General features: G+C 33.7%; 1 pseudogene; it reads left to right on the top strand.

Moving 5' to 3' along the window:
* The first annotated feature begins 3,657 nt into the window (after positions 1 to 3,657).
* Positions 3,658 to 4,793, top strand: LOC100018059 (pyruvate dehydrogenase (acetyl-transferring) kinase isozyme 1, mitochondrial-like; annotated as a pseudogene).
* Positions 4,794 to 22,787: the final 17,994 nt, after the last annotated feature.

Genomic DNA, 22,787 nt, shown 5'->3' with positions numbered 1-22,787 from the left:
TTTGTTAATATATGAACTCAAGAATATACATTTGCCCCTGAGTACTGCTTTGGCTGCATCCCATATGTTTTGAAAGGATAGCTCAACATTGCCATTTTCTTCAATGAAGTTATTGTTTCTACACTTTTGTTCTTTAACTTACCAGTTTTGGAGAATTGTATGGTTTAATTTCCAATTAAATTTTGATTTATCTCTCCATGTACACTTACTAATTATTATTTTCATTGTATTATGATCTGAGAAGGTTGCATTTATTATTTCTGCCCCTTTGCACTCATTTGCAATGTTTTTATGCCCTAATTCATGGTCAATTTTTATGAATTTATCATGTGCTGCTGAAAAGAAGGTATATTCCTTTTTGTCCCCATTTATTTTTCTCCACATGTCTACAAACTCTAATTTTTCCAAGCTTTCATTCACTTCCCTTACTTCTTTCTTTTTTATTTTTTGGTTTGATTTATCTATTTCGGAAAGAGGAAGGTTCAGGTCTCCCACGAGTATAGTTTTTCTGTCTATTTCATCCATGAGCTCCTCTAGTTTCTCCTTTAGAAATTTGGATGCTATGCCATTTGGTTCATGCATGTTGAGTACAGATATTTCCTCATTACCTATACTGCCTTTTTATCAGGATGTAATTACTTTCCCTATCTCTTTTAACTAGATTTATTTTTACTTCAGCTTTGTCATATATCATGATTGAGACTCCTGCATTCTTTTTATCAGTTGATGTCCAGTAGAATTAGCTCCATCCTCTTACTTTCACCCTATGCATATCTATCTTCCTCATGTGTGTTTCTTGTAAACAGCATGTGGTAGGGTTTTGGATTCTAATCCACTTTGCTATTTGCTTGCATTTTATGGGTGACTTAATTCCATTTACATTCAGAGTTAAGATTACTAGCTGTGTATTTCCCAGCATTTTGATTTCTACTACTGGTCCTGCCTTTTCTTTTTTCACTATTTCCTTCTACACCAATATTTGTTTATAATCAGTCCCCCTAGTTCCCACCCTTATTTTACTTCCTTTTCTATCCCCTCCCTTCTTATTCCCCCCCTTATTTCCCCTGTAGTCTTTCTAAAATTCCCCCCCACCCTTTCCCTCCCTTGTACTGGTTCCCTCCCCACCAATAAATTTATTACCCTTCTACTCCCCTATAGGGCACAAATCTGAATGACTTCTTCTTGGCAGCTTGTAATATCTTTTCTTTGGTCTGATAATTCTTGAATTTGGCTATAACATTCTTTGGTGTTATCAGTTTGGGATTAAATAAAGGAGGTGATCTGTGGACTCTTTCAATCTCTACTTTTCCCTCTTGTTATAGGATATCGAGGCTGTTTTCTTGAATAATTTACTGTAGTATTATGTCCAGGCTTTTTGTCATGGTCTTCTGGTAGACCAATGATTCTTAAATTGTCTCTTCTTGAAAGGTTTTCTAAATCGTCTGTTTTGCGAATGAGATGCTTCATATTTTCCTCAATTTTTTAATTCTTTTAATTTTGTTTTATAGTGTCCTGCTGCCTTGTGAGGTCACTTGATTCTAGTTGTTGTATTCTGGTTCTTAAACACTGGATTTCATCCCTGGCTTTTTGGTCATCCTTTTCATTCTGGTCTGATTTTCTTTGAAGGTCATCTTTCATCCTCTTTACCTCACCTTTCATCTCCTTTGTCTCATCTTTCACCTTCTTTGCCTCATTTTTTATCTCCTTTGAAACATTTTCCAACTGGTTGATTTTGGCTTCCAAGACACTATTTTCTTGTTTTAGTTCAAGTGCCTCTGTTTCCAGATGACTTATCTTAATTTTTAAGTTCTTTTCCCAATTGTCTTCAGTCTCTCTTAATTGTATTTTGAGTTCTTCCACAGCCTGTATCCAATTCACAGGGATTTCTGATTTATCATTTGCTGATCTCTCCCCCTCTGTTCTATTTGTTGAATAGAAGCTGTCTATTGTAATTTCTTTTTTTCCTTTTTCTGTTGTTTGCTCATATCCACCCCTTCTTTACTTCCCATATTTGTTTGTGCTCTTGTTCCTCTCTTTTTTTTTTTTGTTTTTTTGGGGCTTCTGTCAGTCTCCCCTCTTGGAGTTTTAACAGAAGATCTTTTGGTGTTGTCTCTGGGGAAGGCTTGTTCATGGGTTTGAGCTTTCCTGTCCTCTGGAGGCTTTTGATTGAATTAAAGTCTAGCAATCAATGAGGGTGGGTGTGGATCCTTGGCTTCCCTGAGTTCTGGAGACTTTTGATGGGATTAAGTTCAGCTTAGTTGGGCTGGGTGTGCTCTGAGTCCAAAACCTCCTGGAAGGCAGGAGCAAATATGGAGGATCTCCACAGCTCTGGATAGGCTGCCAAGTCTATGCTCCCTCTCTAGCTCCTTCTCCACCATCTGTGTTTGATGCTCTGAACTTGGCATAGCCCTGCCTGCAAGGTACACCCTCCAGACCAGCACCTTTGCCCACCCAGAAATTCCTGCAGACACTGGAGTCTCAGCGCTCAAGTTGGGATGGGGGATGGGTCCTGGGCCCTTCCTTCTCTCTTCCCTTTAAACCCCAGTGTTCTCAGATTCCAGCTTTTTTGGGGGAGTACCTTTTGAATTAAGTCCAGCAGGAGGGTTCCTTAACTCTGTCCTGTTGTTAAATTTGATTTTCAGTCTCCTAGGAGCATTCAGTTTGTTATTGGTAAGCAAGGGTATTCAGAGGTCTGAGCTTCTGCTCCTTCTAGGCAGCCATCTTGACCTTTTTCTTGTTTTTTTAATGAATGACCTATTTAGAGTATATGCTGAGCAGTATAATCTTTGAGTCAAAATATAGTTCTCTTTTAGGCACTTACTTTATTTGAATGATTCCAAACTCTTTTTCAGAATGGTCACACCATTTCACAGCTGCTTATGGAAGGGAGTATTTTATTCTTGTAAATAGTCTGTTTTGTCTGATTGACTTACTACAGTCTCAGCTTGGCATCTTGGAGAACTCAGTGGTGTGTGTTTTGTTGTTGTTGTTGTTGTTTTGTTTTGTTTTTTGCTATCCACCCAAAAAACTCGGAAAAAAGAAATTTTAACCATTTTCCTTAATTCAGTTTATATATATTCTAGGCAGGTTTTCTTCTAGTCAAAACTGCATTAAATTTTAGCATCACTGAATTTAGAATTGAAAACCCAGACCTTTTGAATGATAGTTTGCAGGCTAGGGTTGCAGCTGAAATCCATGCTTCTGTTTTTCCCCCCCATAAAACTGGGAGAAAGTTACTGGTTCTTGAATGACTAGGAGTTATTTGTAAATACTAATTTTAGTAGGAACTGTTTATATGCAATTTTAGAATGACTAATGTACTAAAAATGACTGCACAGATGCTCTTCCTTCTAGTCAGCTTTGACAATACACACAGCTTTTCAGAATTTAATTCCAAATCATTTGTGTGGGGTAGAAGAAGCTTTTTGGATGCACCCTGGAACCACACATGCGATTGTACCTCCCTGGTCCATGGCTGCTGTTTCTTTGCTTCTTCTGGAGAGTTGTCTGTAATGAGGTTAGTAAGGTACCTGCATCAGGCCATGTTGGCCAGCCCGGACCCAGGCCCAGATCCCGAACGCAGCGTCCCGGGCCTGGTGGATTTCTCCTCACACTTCTTTCTGTACCTGTTCTCAATGAAGCAGTTTCTGGATGTCAGATCTGTGAATGCATGAGAAAAGACCTCATTTATGTTTTTGCAGCATGAGTTGCCAGTGCTATTGGCAAACATAATGAAAGAAATAAGTCTTCTTCCAGATAATCTTCTAAGAACACCTTCAGTTCAGCTGGTACAGAGCTGGTATATTCATAGTCTACAAGAACGCCTTTATTTTAAAAATAAAAGTGCTGAAGATGCAAAAGCTGTTCATGACTTAAGAAAGACTGTCATAAGAATCCGAAATCGACCTAATGATGTCATTCCTACCATGGCTCAGGGTGTGACTGAATACAAGGAAAGCTTTGTGACTAGCCAGAATCTACAGTATTTTTTGGATTGTTTTTTACAGGAGTCAAATTTCAATCAGAATGCTACTCAATCAGCACTCCTTACTATTTGCTGGGAAATGAAAAGGAAGTTCAACTCAGGGAAAACATATTGGAAGCATTAATCCAAATTGTAATGTCATCGAAGTTTTTAAAGATGGCTATGAAAATGCAAGGCATCTTTGTGATTTTTTTGTGTTAATTCTCCAGAACTAGAACTTGAAGAATTAAATGCAAAATCACCAGGATAACCAATGCAAGTGGTTTATGTACCATCACATCTCTATCACATGGTGTTTGAACTTTTCAAGAATGCAATGTGGGCAACTATGGAACACCATTTTGACAAAGGTGTTGACCTTCCTTTTCAGGTTCATATAACACTGGGTAATGGGGATTTGACTGTGAAGATGAGTGATCTGTGAGGTGGTGTTCTTTTTAGGAAAATTGATAGACTTTTCAACTTCATGTATTGAACTGCACCATGACCTCCTCTTCAGACATCTCGAGCTGTGCCCTGGCTGGTTTTGGTTATGGATTGCCAATATCTCGACTTTATGCACAGTACTTTCAAGGAGACCTGAAATTGCATTCCTTAGAATGTTATGGGACAGATGCTGTTATTTACATTAAGGCCTTATCAACAGTCAGTGGAGAGGCTCCCAGTGTACAATAAAGCTGCTTGGAAACATTAAAATACCAATCATGAGGCAGATGACTGGTGTGTGCCAAGCAGTGAATCAAAGTACATGACCATATTTCACACTGCTTCTATGTCACCTGAAAAAAAAAACAGAAAAGGTTTCTAGTATTACATTGAAAGCCACTTAAAAAAACTGTTACAACAAATATTTCACATCTGATTTTCATAATTGTTGATTGGGTGGAAAAAATGGAAAATGAAATTCATAGCTATCCTTCTGACCTCTGAAAAAATTGAACTGTACCATTTAGCTGTAAGAGGAAAGAAAATTCTAGTTACTGTGTACATTTACTTTTAACTACTGAAAATGTTGCTGACATGTTTTAATTTTCACTGGACTTCAGGGATAAGATTTCAGGTATAGAACTCTTTAGGTTCCTCTTGGAACCTATGCAATTTATCTTATCTGTTTCACTTATGTCTAGTAAAAGCATTTCCCTAATTGTACTAATTAATTATTGGTTAACTAGCTTTTTATTGTCTGGAAACATTTTGTCATGCTTTAATTCTACTCAGGAATGAGAGTAATCAAAATTGTTTCCACATTAATCAATAACTACCTATTGGTTGCACATACAAAGGCAGAAAATCATTACCCTATGGGTTTAATGCCACCTGCTTTTCATATTTTCCATATATAGCTGACTAGAGCCACTTATTTTTAGAAGCAAATTTTCTTTTTCTGAAAAGTTGATATCTAGTTCTCTGTTCAGTCAAGATCCTGTGAAATCTTCACTGAATATTCTTTTGATTAACTTCAGAAGGAAAATTTTTATTGTTAAATAACTAGCAAATCTTAAAATCCTCAAAAGTTTTGAGAGGATGACTATTTACTATATGATTATATAATTTGTGTAGTGATCCTAATTATGACATTGAGAAGCAGTCTGACATAATGGCTAGAAGGCCAGCACCAGAGTCAGGAAGACCTAGGTTCAAGTTTTGCCTCTTGACATATACCAGCTATGTTACCAAAGGTCAGCCATTTCTCCATGCCTTAATTAAATCTCCAAGAGTGTACATTGCTAATTTATTTTGGTAGAGGGAATTTTCATAATAGAGTTCATCATAACAGTGTAGTCACAGATCTGACTTCCCTCTCCAAAAGAGGATTCTAATGATCGTAAATAATCCACACCACTTGGTCATAATGATATAGGACTGGATTAGGTTTCCACAGATATAAAAAAGCATGATACACTTCTCTCAGTTGGTCATTCTCCCAGCCACCTTCAACCACTGGGAATCTGATTGCATAGGAGAGGCACTCATATAGCTTACTGTATATAAGAGAAGTTGGCAGAATAGGAAAAAATAAGAATAGAAGGAATAACAATTGACAGCAGAGATTAGACGTGGTTTAAAAAAGCTGTATATAATTAGAACCAGTAGCATCTTAATATCTGAAAAAATATTAATTGATTTTTGTGATGATAAATGACCTAAAAAAAGCTGGTTCTTACTCAGTATTGGTGATATAACTTTATAGTAATGACTATTCTGGGATCCTGCATCATTCTCTTTAAGCCAGTGTGGGAATGCATTTTTTTAAAAAGTGCTTTTTATTGGAAAATAGAAAAATAGTTTCACTTACAAAGGATAGAATGTTTTCTGATGGTGCAGATTTAATGAGGTATTATTGTCTATGCTATATAACATTGCAGTTTGACCTAATTTTGGAGGAATGATCAAATGAAAAACCCCAATGAAGTTTACTATATTTTAGTATATGAATGGTGATGAAATGATTACCATTGCTGTTTTATAACTTCGCCTTGAAAATCTCTAGCAATAATGATGCATAAAACTTGGAAATCCTCAAATTAGAACAGGTTTTAAATAAATTATAAAATGGTTATTGTCTTTGTTAAAATGAAAATTTTTTACAATTGATGCGTATAAAATGTACTTTTCTATTTTTTAACCAATAATAAAGAGTTCCTCTACTTTTAGACAACTTAATTTTGACATATTCATGCTTTTAGATAGTATGATTGATTGCGGACTTGACTGATAATTGTGATAATCCACAGAAATTTACAAATAAGAAACTTTTAGTTTTCTCCAGTTTCTTGTAGTTTAGCATATTACTTGACTGATCAACAGTTCTTGATGGCTCTAGGCCATTTTAAAACTTATATTCACCAGGATCTAATTCATGTAAATATGGTGGCGATAATTTAGTTTTAACTATAATATGTAGATGTCATTCATTTTCTAAATCAGTATACCTGAGAAAATTACGAACTGGTTTTTGGAGGTGATAGTAAAATAGATTCTATTTTATGTTTTATCTATATTCATACCTAGCTGTTTTCTTTCCTTGAATTGGAAACTATAAGTGAGATATTCAAATGGAAGCATAAAGTATAATTTTATGAAACTTTGTGTATGAAAATAAATATCATGAATTAAAATTTTTAAAAAATCCTTTCAGAATGAAAGTTTTATTATCGAGCTACCATGTCTTATAAAATAAAGTCATCTATTCCTTCTTGATAAAAAAAGAAGCTTTTTGTTTATATAAAAGAAGGCAAGATAAAGGACCTAACCTGAGTTAGTTCCTTTTTATCCATCAGGGAATTTCATTCAACTTCAAAAAGAGAAATGATAGTTGATAGCTTCTTCTTCTGACTTTTTTGGACTCACTTTGCCTTGAGAACTATTCCTGATTTATTGCAAATTTCCATTTAGGATAAAGACTGTGATAATTCATCACTTCCAAGAGAGGATTCCAGATGATGTGCAAGAATTATTATAAATCAAAACAACACACAAACTGAACCATATTACTCATCAAACAAAAAACAAAAATAAACTCCTGAGATAATTATAGAAATCTGGTCAGATCTGGGCTCGTGTGGGAAAAGCTATTTGGAAATCAGAAAATATATATGTCTGACCAATTTTTTTTTTGCCTCATTCAAAACTACAATCTTCTCACTCTAAATCCAGCATGCCTTCCTCGAAGACCTTCATATGCTTTTAATTCCCACTTCCACATCTTCCTTATGTTTAGCAGCAGAGCCTAATCAGAAAGGTTTTCTGCTCGAGGCAAGAGGAAGTAAAACTACAGTGAAATGTGTGTTTTTAGATAGTGTAAAGATTAAAATTAATATACAATAATTAAAGATTATATTTTAAAAGTTTTATTAATAATAACTAAAGAATTACCTAAAACCCAGCCCACTCACCAGAGAAGAGAGAAAGGAAGGAGCTACAGCAAACTTAAATACAAACATGATCACGCAAAATGTGGAGGTGCAAGAAAGTAATTCTGGAAAATACTGAAGGGCTTCTGGGTGATGAAGTTTAAGGTTCAAAATCTCCATTTATACATACCCCCTGTGATCCTTTGAGAAACCAGTCTCCCCAATGGGTCATGAAAACATAATAAACTTAAAAATTGCAATAATTTGTGGATAAAAGGAAAATAAAAGAGAAAAAAAGAACAAAACCAATGATTGTTACAGTAACAAAAAGCCAATTTGGGAATAGTCCCCTTTCGCATAAGAGTATACATAAAAAAAAGCATTTCAACCTTCTATAGTTCAAATTCTCCTTATCTCAATGTTCACTCTGCATCTTCTGTTGCAGCATGCAGTCTCTGTAGGCATCTTCATGGTGCTGTCTCCAAATAGGTTTGCCTTCTGGATTCTGAGAGGTAGTTTGTTGTTTTTTATCCTAAATTAAGCTCAAATTCAAATAAAAGTTCAAACAATAACAGTCCCCACTGAGGTTGATAATAAAAAATACAGGGATCACTCAGGGAGGCATTGGTAAATTATGAGGTATATGAATCATTTGGCAAAAGAAAATAAAAAATATCAAAAAATTCAAATAAAAGAGAAAAAATAACCTGTGTATGGAATAGAAAATGTCAAAGTCTTATGTCTAAAAAAATTCTAAGTAGAGGAAAAACAGACCTATAACAGGTCCTTGAATCAGGGCCCAATTAAAATGATTTAAGAAACTATGCACTTCCCCAATCAGTAGCCAGGACTACAAAAAGTTTGCCACACTATGAAAGTCAGAAATGGACTAGATTATAGGAGCCAAGTAGGAGCCAAAGTGATATACTTGGTAGAATGTGGCTCAGAGGAAGTATGGCCTCTACACATATCAAAAAAGCTGCAACCTCAAACCCCAAACGAGTTCAAGTCCTCTTGTCTTTGCATCTTACATCAATCCTACTGGAATTTGGTTTCTTTGACCTTGTGCTCTTTTGTATTCCTTTTTTCTGAAATCATAAAGAATCATTAAGTAAAGTCCCATTTTTTAAACACTGAATGGCATTATTCTGTAGTGTAAAGCTTTTTTGGGGTATATGCATTAACATTAGGGCAAATTTATTTTAAACTTTATATTACTGCAAAATCAAAAAGTTAAAGAAAAATCTCAATACTATTGACATGTGCTTCAAATACAAAAAGAAGAAAAAATAAAACTCAAATACTATATTACACATGCAAGTAAAATAAATAATAAAAGAAGTTTAAAAAAAATATGGCTCACAATCAGTGACACTGTCAACCAAAGAGAGGTAGAATACAAAGGTTCCTCACCCAAAAAACGAGATCCAGTTCCTTTTAAATTGGTCATGAACCACTGTGAGTAAAAATTATTTTCACAATAAAACAGTAATACAATAGATAATGCACTTTCAAAGAAGTACCAAACCCCCCCCAATTCACAATAGCCCCGTTAATTACAATAGCAAAAAAAACCACAACTCACTATCATATTTCACATGAGTTGCTGTATGATATTTTTAAAACCTATGTATTGAGGAATATTTGTCACAATTTTTACAGTTGTAACAATTCTTTTAACTTTGGCAAAGATATTTTTAAACAAAGTATATTACTGCCATTATTTCAAAATTTGGCAGAAGAGTCTAAAAAAACCAAACCCCTGTATTGTTGAGGAAAATATATATGGGTCTAGAACATTACCAAGAAATTGAGATTGCTCTGGTAGAAGTAAATGAAACTGAAGAGTATTAATGCAGGAACTCCTTTTGGCTTCCTATTTTATATAAGGCTTTTTTTCCCCTCTGGCAATAACTTCTATTTGGTTCTCTACCTTTAATACAACATTCTTTCTAATAAACAAATAACTATATATGCACACAAACACACACACACATATATATGTAATATATATATATATATCATCCACTCAGAAAGCACTAATTATCTTAAATTATTTCTGAAGACCCCTTAAAATTACAATTTAAATTCTTAGCTTGTTAAATTCTATTATTTATATTTTATAGATGAGGGAACTAAGACACAGGAAGTTAAGTGACTTACCTAAGACCACTCACTAAGTGTGCTAGTAAATGTTTTACAAAGAGTTCTCAAAAATGTAAACAGAATGCACTTTTAAGCTTAATCTTCATTATTAATATTCTCTCCATTACTTTAAGTGTAGATAAGACAGAAAACAATAAATTTAGTGAATCAAATATACATTTGTAATGGTTGCTGATTTCTGAGACATAAAGTATCCCACTGAAAATTTAAGTCAACTCATTAGTTCAAGTATAAATTCTAACTTTTGTCACATCTTTATGAAGTCTATGAGGCAGGATTTGATCTAAGGACTTCAACACCTACACTCTATCCACCATATCAATTAGCTGTCTCCATTTGCAAACAGCTTTATGTTTCAAGATTCTGGATCTATATCAGCAGATTCCTCATAACCAAATTCCTTTGAATACTATATCAATTCTAAGATTCAAGAAATTGAAAAATTTTAAGTTGGAAGGAATCTCAGACCCTATTTATTCCAAGCTTTATGTAAAAACAAATCCCTTTGACTATACACTTACCAATTGTCATTCAGCTTCTGGTTAAAAATCTTTAGTGGAGGGAAATGCCACTACTTCTGGAGACAGACTATTCAACTTTTTGACAGCTTTAATTCATAGAAAGCTCTCCTGTAAATGAAATAGAAATCTGTCTCTCTTTCTACTTTATCCATTGCTCCACAATCTGCCCATTTGGTCATATCTAAGCATCTGATCCTAGTTCTACCTTTTTGCTAGTTCTCTTTTTGCTATATAACCCTGTAGCAAGGCATTTATCCTATTGATACCTCTGCAAATTGGTGATCACTATTGACCAATATATTTTGTGAACTAGCACATTTTAGTTCCTTTTTATTTTTATTTTTTGAAACCTTTATCTTCCATCTTGGAATCAATACTGTGTATTGGTTCAGACAGGCCATCCTGTCTGTAGGCTAGGAGCTATTCAGCTGCCCCCATTTCAGTTCCTTTTTCCTTATAGCAAAGGATATCCTGAATAAAACTTTCATAATATAAGAAACAAAGATGGTTCACCAGAAAGAAAAAAGCCCTTCTTTTCATGTTGATAAAAGTGCATTTGCTGTCACCATTCTTTTTGCAAATCAGAAAAAACCAAACCAGACTACTATCTTCTATATGATATCCACAGTCAGTCTAGATAAGCTGTAAAGACTCTTGAGCTATAGTCATAGGGGAATAATACTTTGCTCACAAAAGATTACTGGATATAGGTATTGCATTAAATAAAAGCACAGAAAAAGCTTTGTGTATGTAAGTAGAAGCCTCTCAAATTGCTCTTCACTTTTCATATGAGAATATTCATCAATGAGCTGCATGAATGTTTATAGTGGGTGAGTAACAAATAACTTCCTTGCTGCTATCATTGACATGGAGCTAGCTATATTAAAAATGGTGGAAAAGTATTATTAGATTATCTTACCCATTTCCATATTACTGAAATATTTTTCGCAGCTCTCTAAGAATTGGTTTTAGTTACTTTAACACTGAAAAACTGAAAATTTCAATGTGTTTAACCCATTCATTCTTGATTATTTTTGAGATAACAATTGAATATGTACATCTATTTCTTCTTTCTCAAATGATTAAAAATATCTTAGATGTTTTCTCTAATCTAATTATTAAAAAACCCCATAAATTATAGAAATAATATATTTTATGATAATAGCTTTCTGTTACACATACACACATAGATACATGCATATATAATAGGATCTCATGGGTGATGCCATCTTAATGACTGATGGTGTCTACCTATGTAGTAGGTCTCCATATATGTGTTTGATATCTATGTTCCTGTAGTTTTGATTGGCAATAATGGTGTGGGAATACCCTGGTATCTTATCAGTAATTTAATTTTAATGAGTTTCCTCAAAGGACTGAAAGGTCAAATGGCCTGCTTGTATGCATTTGAGGTAGAATTGAATCCAAGTTTTCTTGACTCTAAGGCCAACTCATTCTCCACTCAGCTACATTGCTTAGAGTCAGTAATACTTGAGTTTTAATTCTACCTAAGACATGACCATGGACATTTCATTTAATCTCTCTCAACCTCAATTTCCTTGGTCTGTAAAATGAAGGTAATGATAGTCCTTCACCAACTATTGTGAGGACCAAGTGAGATAATATATTGAAAGTGGTGCATAAACATTAATGGGTTATAAAATGTTAGTTATTAGTATTATTCCTTTATAAAAAGATAACTAAAATGGTTAATGATTTATAATATTTTTCCATTCTACAAATCTGCATTGATACTTTGGGGCTTTTTCTTTTAGACCATATCACCCTATTTTAATAGGCCAAAATAATAATTTAAAAAGCTTTGTAAATTACCGATATCCAGTTTCTTAGTCATAAGACTGGATTACACTCTGCCTGAAATATACATGTCAACTTGGTGTTCTGTGTTATGCTGAATGTCGTTGTCAATACTGCCAGTGTTACTATGGTAACCACTTTTTGTTACATGCAGGTGGATTTTTTTTAAAAGCATCTCCCTGAAAACAGCTTCTGCTTTTTTTTTCTGTACTGAGAAAGTGAATTGAGAGTCCTCTGCTAAATCCTTCCTTATCTGTAAAATGTGGATAAAACTAGTACCTACATCACTGTGCTATGACAATCAAATGAGTAATGTACATAAAATGCTTTGTAAACCTTAAAATGATATAAATGGTAGCTCATATTAGAAAGTCTTGAAAAATCAGCAATAGAGCAAAATTGACAAAGGTGTCCTTTGTCTAAATATGTAAATACTGAGACTTAAAGAGATAGCCTAAGAAGACAGTCTGGAAGGTTTTGAGTTTAAAAGAGGAGCTACCTGACTAAAGGAAGGGAGAAAGAGAAGTGCTCTATTTTTATGTGTATGTCATATAGGGTCATGTGTGTGTACATGCATGTGTGTGGGGGGCATGCATATGCTATAAATTGGATTTGAGGTTGTTTTGGGAAAGGAAACTCCAGATGAGCAAACTTCTTCTACTAAGGCAGATTTGTACTCTGCAAACTGAAATCTTAGAGTTGCCAGGAGGCATTGGAAGATTACAACCAATGAATGTCAGAGATAAGACTTGAACCTATGTCTTCCTGATGTCAAGGACAACTCTATTCACTCCACCAAAGCTACTGATAAATCATAAAATTCTCAATTCCAAAGGTCTTTTTATTAATTTTATTTTTTCCAGATTACATGTTGATATAATTTTTACTAATTGCTTTTAGAAATTTTGTGATCCATCTTTGATTCCTCCCCTCATCACTCCCCACTCCCCAAGATAGCAAGTAATATGATAAATTATATGTGTCTATTTCCATATGTAAATTTTAAAAATTAATATTCAATACTCCAATTATTATATTTAATATACAAAATTTCCACTTATACACATATTCATAATGTTGTAAAACTTGACCAGAGAAAAATTAATAGAGGAAATAGAGTGAAGAATAGAATGCTTAACACCAAAGTTGGTGTAGAATCTACATTGATGAAATCAAAGGTCATGCATGTATATATAATATGTATATGATGATTAGCAATGCAAACTATGTTTCTTTTTGCTTGTTTACTTACCCTTTAATATCTAGGAATACTAAAGAAAACAACTATTATAATTCACTTATTCCCAGGGCTAGAAATAGGCAGAAACCAGCAGGTAAAAATGTCTGGGTATGCTTGAAAGTAACAATGAAAAAGCCTCTTTATAATGTTGTTTCACCAACTTCTTGCTTCATGAATGAGCAAAGATAGGACCTGGGAAGTTGGGAAGGCAATTTTAGAGCACAGGAGTGGGTCGGTCATTTGGAAAGGCTCCTGCTACTTCGATTGCTCGGCTCAATTTTTACTCTCTTTTCATTTCCTCCCCCAAAGCGATGGAGAATAGATACTGATTGCCTTATTTTTATATGGGAGAAATCTCTAATTTTCATTTTATTTCTTTCAGTCTGAGAAAACAATAATGATTTAAGAATTGAAACTCACCAGTTCACATTTTGGGAAACTGAAGAAGTATAGATGTAATGTCTAGATTTCTTCTACGTCCAGAAATAGGTGTCATTATTTCAGTGGTTAGAAACCATTTTTGAGAGATGAATTTGAGAGATGAATTAAGAGAGTATTCTTCACTTCAATCCAACTAAATCTTATTATATCATTAGATGTGAGGTATTATGCAAAGGGATAGGGATATGAATACAAAAACAAATGAGAGCCATCTTGAATTAAGCCCAAAGAGCTATAAAACTGTATATACCTTTTGGTCCAACAATACCACTATTTGGTTTGTTTTCTAGGGCGAGCAAAGGAAAAGGAAAAGAACTTAGATGTTCTAAATTATTCATAGCAGCTCCATTTGTGCTGGCAAAGAACTTGAAATTGAGGGAATGCCCATTAATTGGAGATGTCTGAACCACTTGTGTCATGAGATTGTGATGGAATATTATTGTACCATAAAAAATGATGAGCTTGTTGATTAAGAAAAACATGGAAAGACCTATATGAAATTATGAACAGTAAAAACAGCAGAACTAAGAAAACATTATATATAGCAACAGAAATATTGTTTGAAGAATAACTTTTATATGTTCATCTCCAGAGAAAGAATTGATAAAAAGAAATAAGCAAGGCATAGCTTTATATCTCTCTATATTTTTTTTAATCAAATAATGCATTCTCTTATGTAGGTAGGGGAGCACAGAGGGGGTACCTGGGAATTTTAGCATAATAAACAAATTTAAAAAGAAAAACAAAAGAAAACAAAACAGAAAAAAGTAACTAATGAGAATTTTTACTTTCAAGGGGCCTACATTCTCTTGGCAAAGATTTAGAGTCTCTCTCTCTCTCTCTCATTCTCTCTCTCTCTCTCTCTCTCTCTCTCTCTCTCTCTCTCTCTCTCTCTCTCTCCATATATATGTATAGTATAAGGAAAATAATAAAGGGAGAGAACGGTAACAGCTAGGCAGCGCTGGGAGATGGTAGCAAGGTTTTGTGAAAAAGCCTTAAAATGTGTAGAATTAAAACTCTTAGTGGGTTGATTCCCAAGACATCTCAGGCTGTATCTCCCTGACTTCATAATAAACAACTAGTTGAAAAATGAAAAACTAAATTGAGCAGTCATTTTATCTACATGCTGCCAAATAAACCTTTTTTATGGATTGAAAAAAAACTGAAACTGCCTGGTTGTTTTGACATAATCTAGACAGCCTGAGGATAAAGTATTGTTTCCATAAAGGAAAATGTCCTCTCTTGAATATTTGAAATGATTGACCTTATCTCAAACTCATAACTAATTCCATGAGAATAGAAGCAGGTGTTTATATGGAAAGATACTGATTTTTTTCCTGTGGTTATTACTTTTTTAGCAGCAAAATACAGTAGAGGAGGGATTGGTCTTTTCCCATAACTATTTATTTCCTTCAGGGTAAGTGGCTTCTTATGTCAGCTGAAGAAAATTGATAGCTTTCTTTCAAAATGATATTCAGTATTCTATAGCAAAGGTGGCACACAAATTTGAACACTCCTTGCTAGATGAAATTAGTAGTTTGCAAAGTCCATACTGTTCATGGTCCCTATTTTGTGGGTTGTACTTTCAGAATTTTTTTAGGTTTCAGGCACTTACATTATCAGACTTTCCAATTATCTTTTAATTCTATGCTTATTTACATGGCTGATTTTCTTTTGACACAGAGGACAATAATATAAACATAAGAAAAAAATCAAAACTGTATCTGAAAATATGTGAAAATCAGTCTCAATTTATCAGTAGATGTTGTTCAGAAATCTCTATTATTAGAGAAGATTAAAACCAACTTCTAGTATTCTGGAAAGGTAGGGTCCAATTTATTTTTTGTCCCCTTATTTCTTTGACTTTTAAGGTCTTGTATAACCTGTTTTATTTTTTTCACAAGCAACACATGTGGACTGTATAGACAAGAATTTAATTAGGGTGGGGTTCTATTCCATAAACTTCTTAGTCCAATAATCCAAATGAACAGAAAATTAGAAGTATCAACATGAGAAAAAGTACATGGAACACACTAAAAGGGGTCCAAACTAATCTATTCAAATAAATCATAACCACCAAAAATGGTGAATAGATAAAAGAATGTACATCAACATGTGTTATCACCATTACTTCTAGAACTTAATATTATATTATTGCCAAAACAAAGAGACTAAAAAATCTGAGCCAGGAAATACTTGCTTTCCACTCCAAGTGGAGAAACAAGATGGCTAAGGGAAACACCAGTTTAGGATATCAAACCATTAGCAAAACTTTCTGGAAGAGGCATATGAAAAATTATGAGCAATATTATCTACTTATAAAAAGAAAGAATGTTTAGGGGGGAAATTTTTTCTGAAACTTTGAATCAAGACCCAATATAAGAATATATCAGATCAAAAGGAGATATTTCTTTCTCCTACACTGTGAATAATAGAAGTCATTTGACTTGTTCTGCAACCTTTCTGTTCAGTTAAAATCCCATCATATTTCTATATTGCTTTAAAATTCACCAATATGTTTTAGTCACAGCAAACCTCCTGGGGGAAGAGTGAAAATATTATTATTTCAATTTTACACATAAAGAAATTAAAGCTTAGGGAAAAGTCAGTAGTACAGGATCACAGAACTAGTAAAAGTCTGAGCTGGGGAAGGAAAATATGTCTCCCAACAATATTTATAGTGTTATTCCACTTTCCACACTTTCAAAAATATACCTGAAGATAGTAATCTGACAAGAGATTAGATGGGAATTTGGAAAGAGGATCTGACAAGACAAACAATAGGGTAAATAAAAAGAAGGGATTTGGAATCAGAGGCCCTGGGTGTTTTTCTGCTCTAACTTTTTATATAACTTCTGCCATTGTTTTTCCTTTTCCTTCCATAATTTGTTTCCTGATCTTAGATAAGTCACTTTCCTGCTCAAGATCCTAATTTTTCCATGTATCCTATGATGTGATTCTCTTAAAGCTGTAGTTAACAAAATGTGGCCCAGGTCACTTTCATGGGGCCTATAAAGCTAAAGCTATTTATATTAATATAATATAAAGAGTTCTAGAGTCAGGAAGACAAATTCAAATCTGGTCTTAGACACTTATTAGCTTTGTGATCCTGGGCAAGTCACATACATTTTCTGCCTCAGTTTCCTCACATGTAAAATGAAAAAAAATAATGGCTGTTACCTCTCAAGGTTGTTTGGACATCCAAATGAGATATTTGTAAAGTGTTTGGAACACAGTAGGTGATTAATAAATGCATCTTCCACTCCTTCTTTGAGCTAAGACATTTTAACTTTTAGTATGGTACATTTTAACTTTTAGTATGGTAAATAAGGATAGATGTAACCAATATAAACCAAAGTTTTTTTGGGGTTGAAAGTTTTGAAGTTCTACAAAGGAGTTCTGACACCAAAAAGTTTGAGAACCGCTATCCTAGATTATCTTTGAGGTTTCATGTAGCTCTGATTCTACCATCATGAATAATTTGATTTTATGTCTCATAGGTATACATTTTCCTGTCCAACTAATACCCCTTCATCGTGTTGCCTTTTTATCTCCAATGTCAGTAGGATAAAAATAATTCATATCTGGGAAGAGAACATCCAAAAATGTTGATTTGAGAAAGAGGTACTTAATTCTGACAACTAAGGAAGGAATTCTTGAGCTTTTGTGTGCAATGGAAGCTGATAAACTTCTCAGAAAAAAATATGCTTTTAAATTAAAGCATATGCTGAATTTCAGTAAGAGGTTAGGGTAAAAATATATGTAATTTTTTTCTTATCCAAGACTACATTTTTTGAAACTTTTTCACAGAGTTCTTGTGGGTGGGAAGAATCTGTGATCCCAGGTTAGTATCTTTAAACTAAAGGATGAGTGGATCATAGGGTAAATGCTGTAAGGGACCTTAGAAATAAGTCTAACCTTTCATTTTTCAGAAGAAGAATACAAGTCTCAGAGAGGATTTCAAAGCTCATATAGCTGGGAAGCATCTGAGGTGGAATTCATAGCTAAGATGTTCTGCCACAAAGTTTAGAGCACTATCTATTATGCCATGAATACTCCAGGAAAATTCCCTCCCTGTAAGAGATGGCACATAAATTGAACTTTGAAAAAGTCTATAATTCTGAGAGACACAGCATACCTTCTTGGCATAGGGAATGGCCTATGGAAAAGACATGGTGGTAGAAAATGTGGTAACAAGATGGGGAAAAGCATGTAGCCCAGTAGAGTTTCTAAAATGTATGTATGGCAAACAAACCTGGAAAGGTAAAATGGAATAGGCTTGTGAAAGGTTTTAAATACCAGGCAGAGGAGGATTTAAAAAAAATATGTCTACAGGCACTGGGGAGCCTTTGAAGGTTCTTTCATAGTGCAGTCACACTATGAGTTTTGTGGTTTAGAGATTATTTTGGCAGCTATGTTTGGAGACCTACAGAATAGCAGTCAGAAGTAAAACTATTGGGTTGTTTAAATATTCTGAACTAGAAATGATGAAAACTTGAACTCAAGAAGATAACTGTGCATCAAGAGAATAGGATGGTTGTGAGTAATGTTGTAGAGGCAGATTTAACAAAAATTGGCAAAGAAGGGATTGGGGGGTGCGGGGCTTGCCTAAGCAGATAAAGTGAGAATCAGGCATGATTCAGAGGTTGTGAGCCCAAGTGACAAAGAATGATGGTATTCCCAACAGAAATATATTTTTAAATTGATCTAGCTTCAAAAACATTCACAACATTATGCTTCTAAAGTTGAGTTGATATACATGTTGACTTTAGAGAGTTGTGGTTGATATTAAAACATAAATACCATATGAACATAAATTACATGAAGGCCATATTTGATTTTATAGTCTATTATGTAGAAGGCTTACTGTTTTCGAAACGTAACATTTTTTGCCTTATTTTTATTTTAAAAATTTGGATCTAATTTTTAAAATTTCCAAACAATTAAAATTTCCTCCTCTTGCCTTCACCTATATCATAGAAGATAAACAAATTCCATGTAACAAATATGCATAGTTAAGCAAAACAGACTTTCACATTAGCCATTGATAAAAATATGTATCTCCATTTATACCAGACATCTATTCCCTCTCTAATGAGGTAGTTGCATGTTCATCAGTAATCCACTGGAAGGAAAAGCCATTTCCTTTATCAGGGTTTTCTTAATTTTTCAAAGATTTTTATCTTTACAGTTATTGTATATATCTCCTAGTTCTACTCACTTCTTTCTGACAGTCATGGTTTTTTAAGGCTCAATAATGTTCCAGTACATTCAAATACCATAATTTGTTGTGCCATTCTCCAACTGATATACACCTATTTAGTTTCCAATCCTTTGCCAACACATAAAAGTTTTGTTAATGTTTTTGTGCCTAAAGATCCTTGAAGTTTTTCATTGATTTCTTGGGAGTAGAGATGTAGTCATATTAGTGGCATTACTATATCAATTGTTTAGTAACTTTTGGGGAAAAATTCCAAATTACTTTTTAAAATGGGAAGACTAGATCAACCAGCACTGCACTAATATTCTTGAATTCCCAGAGTCATTCTAGCCTTTGTAATTTGCTTTTATTGTCAACTTTATCAAACTTACAATTATGAGGTGGAATTCTCAATAATTCTCAAAAATTATACTCATTAGTAGAGAAGATAGAAGGAATTTACTCAGAAAGAGGGTGGGAAAGTAAGCTGATTATGATAATATGATGTATATGATATGAAATATATGCATATGAATGACATGTAAAAATTCAATCAAGAGCTGAAAGAGAGGTTGCACTGAGAGAAAAGGGAAGGGAGAGACAGAATGGGGTAAATTATATAACATAAAAGGTGAGAAAAATCAATAGAGAGAGGGGAGGATAAGGGTGGTGATGGGCAATGCTTAAACTTTACTCTCTTTGTAACTGATTCAGAGAGGGAAAAACAAGTATATTCTTTGGGGCACAGCATTCTATCTTTCCCAACAGACAAGTAGAAGGGGAACAAGATAAGGGAAGTAGCGGGTAACTGAAGAGGGGAGGAAACTGAGGGGGTGACAAAAAGCAAAATATTGGTGAGAAGGAATAGAGTGAAAGGGAATAGAGCAGGTGCACAGGGGATAAAACAATGGAGGTCAATTCACATTTACTAATCATAATGCTTAATGTGAATGGGATGAATTCACCCATTAAACAGAAGCAGATAGCTGAGTGGATTAAAAACCAGACTCCTACTATATGTTATTTACAAGAAACATATTTGAAACAAAGTGCCACTCACAGATTCCAGGTAAAAGACTGGAGTTGAATATAGTATGCATCTTCTAAAGTAAAAAAAAATAAAGCAGGAGTAGGATTCATGATACCAGACAAAGCCAAAGTAGAAATTGATATTGATCTGATTAATAGATGCAAGGAAGGAAATTACATTTTGCTAAAAGGTACTATAAACAGTTTAGTAACATAATTACTAAACTTGTATACACCAAATGGCATAGCATCTAGACATCTAAAAGAAAAATTGAAGGACCTCAAGGTGGAAATATATACTAAGGCCACAATAGTGGGTGATCTTAACATTTTCCTTTCAGAACTAAATAAAATCAACTGAAAAATAAATGAAATAAGGGAAGTAATGAAATACTAGAAAAATTAGAGTTACTAGATATCTGGAGAAAATTGAACAGGGATAAAGAGGGATATACCTGCTTCCCAGCAGTATGTGGTACATATACAAAGATCAACCAGTTACCAGAGCATAGAAATATTGCAAACAAATGCAAAAAGCAGAAATAATAAATGCTGCTTTTTCATATCATGATGCAGTAAAAAATTATAATTAACAAGGTTCCATGGAAAGGCACATTTAAAATTAATTGGAAACTAAATAATCTAATTCTTTATAACATGTGGTTCAAAAAAGAAATCATAGAAACAATTATACACTTCATTAAAGAGAATGACAATGAGGAGATATCATATCAAAACCTATGGGATATAGCCAAAGCAGTACTTGGGGAAAATTTATATTGCAGAGTGCCTATACCAACAAAATAGAGAGGGGGAGAGATCAATGAATTGGGCTTAAAACTTAAAAAATTAGAAAAAGAACAAACTTAACATCCCCAGATAAAAACTAAATTGGAAATTTTTAAATATTAAAGGAGAAATTAATTACATTGGAAGTAAAAGAATTATTGAACTAATAAATAATATTAGGAACTAGTACTTTGAAAAAACAAATAAAATAGATAAAGTATTAGTTAATCTAATAAAAAAAAGAAAGAAGAAAATCAAAATAACATCAAAGATGAAAGGGGCAATCTCACCTCTAATGCAGAGGAAATTAAGGCAATTATTAACAACTACTTTGCTCAATTATATGGCAATAAATATGACAATCTAGGTGAAGTGGATGAATATTTTAAAAAAATTCCCAGATTAACAAAAGAGGAAATAGAATTCTTAAATAGTCCTTTCTCAGCAATAAGGAAAAAAAACTTTACAAAAAAATTTATAGTCATGCTCTTTGTGTTCACCAAAACAATTGCAAAATGAGGGAATGCCCTTCAATTGGGCTAAACATTCAACTGGAATGGCTAAACAAATTATGGTATCTGTTGGTGATGCAATACTATTGTGCTCAAAGGAATAATGAACTGGAGGAATTCCATGTGAGCTGGAATGACCTGCTGGAATTGATGCAGAGTGAAAGGAGAAGAATATTATACACAGAGATAGGTAATCTGTGGCACAATCAATTGTAATAGATTTCTCTATTAGCAGCAATGCAATGATTCAGGACAATTCTGAGGGACTTATGAGAAAAAACACTATCCATGTTTTGAGGAAGAACTATGGGATTAGAAACCCCAAAGAAAAATAACTGCTTGATCACATCTATTGATGGGGATATGATTGGAGTTATAGACTCTAAGGAATCACCGTAGTGCAAATATCAATAATATGGAAATGGGCTTTGATCAATGGCACACGTAAAATCCAGTAGAACTGCACATTGGCTATGGGAGGTGGGGTGGAAGGAGGAGAGGAAAAACATGAATCATGTAACCCTGGAAAACTTTTCTTAATTAATCAATTAAATAAAATTTTTAAAAATTCCATCTAAGAAAAAGAAATTGTACAAGCCATTAAGGAACTCCCTAAGAAAAAATCTCCAGGGCCAGATGGATTCAAAATTGAATTCTATCAAACATATAAAGATGAACTAATCCTAATGCTATGCAAATTATTTGACCAAATAAACAAAGAAAGAGTTTTACCAAATTTCTTTTTATGATTCAAATATGGTAGTGATTCTAAAGCCAGGCTGACCAAAAACTGAGAAAGAAAACTACAGACCAATCTCCTTAATGAGTATAGATGCCAAAATCTTAACTAGAATACTATCAAAAAGACTCCAGCAAGTGATTATGAACATTATCCACTCTTTTCAGGTGGGATTTATACCAGGAATGGAAGGATGATTTAATATTAGGTAAACCATCCACATAATTGACTATATCAATAATCAAAACAAACATCACATGATTATCTCAATAGATGCAGAAAAAGCTTTTGACAAAATACAACATCCAGTCCTATTGAAAACACTAGAGAGTATAGGAATAGAAAGGCCATTTCTCAAAATAATAAAAAGTATATATTTAAAACCATCAGTAAGTATCATGGGCAATAGGGACAAGTTAGAAACCTTCCCAATAAGATCAGGAGTGAAGTAAGGATGTCTACTATCACCTCTTTTTTTCAATATTGTACTAGA

Source organism: Monodelphis domestica, chromosome 6, assembly GCF_027887165.1.
Source record: "Monodelphis domestica isolate mMonDom1 chromosome 6, mMonDom1.pri, whole genome shotgun sequence".
NCBI classification, from domain to species: Eukaryota; Metazoa; Chordata; class Mammalia; order Didelphimorphia; family Didelphidae; genus Monodelphis; species Monodelphis domestica.
This window is presented reverse-complemented; position numbering and strand designations above follow the sequence as displayed.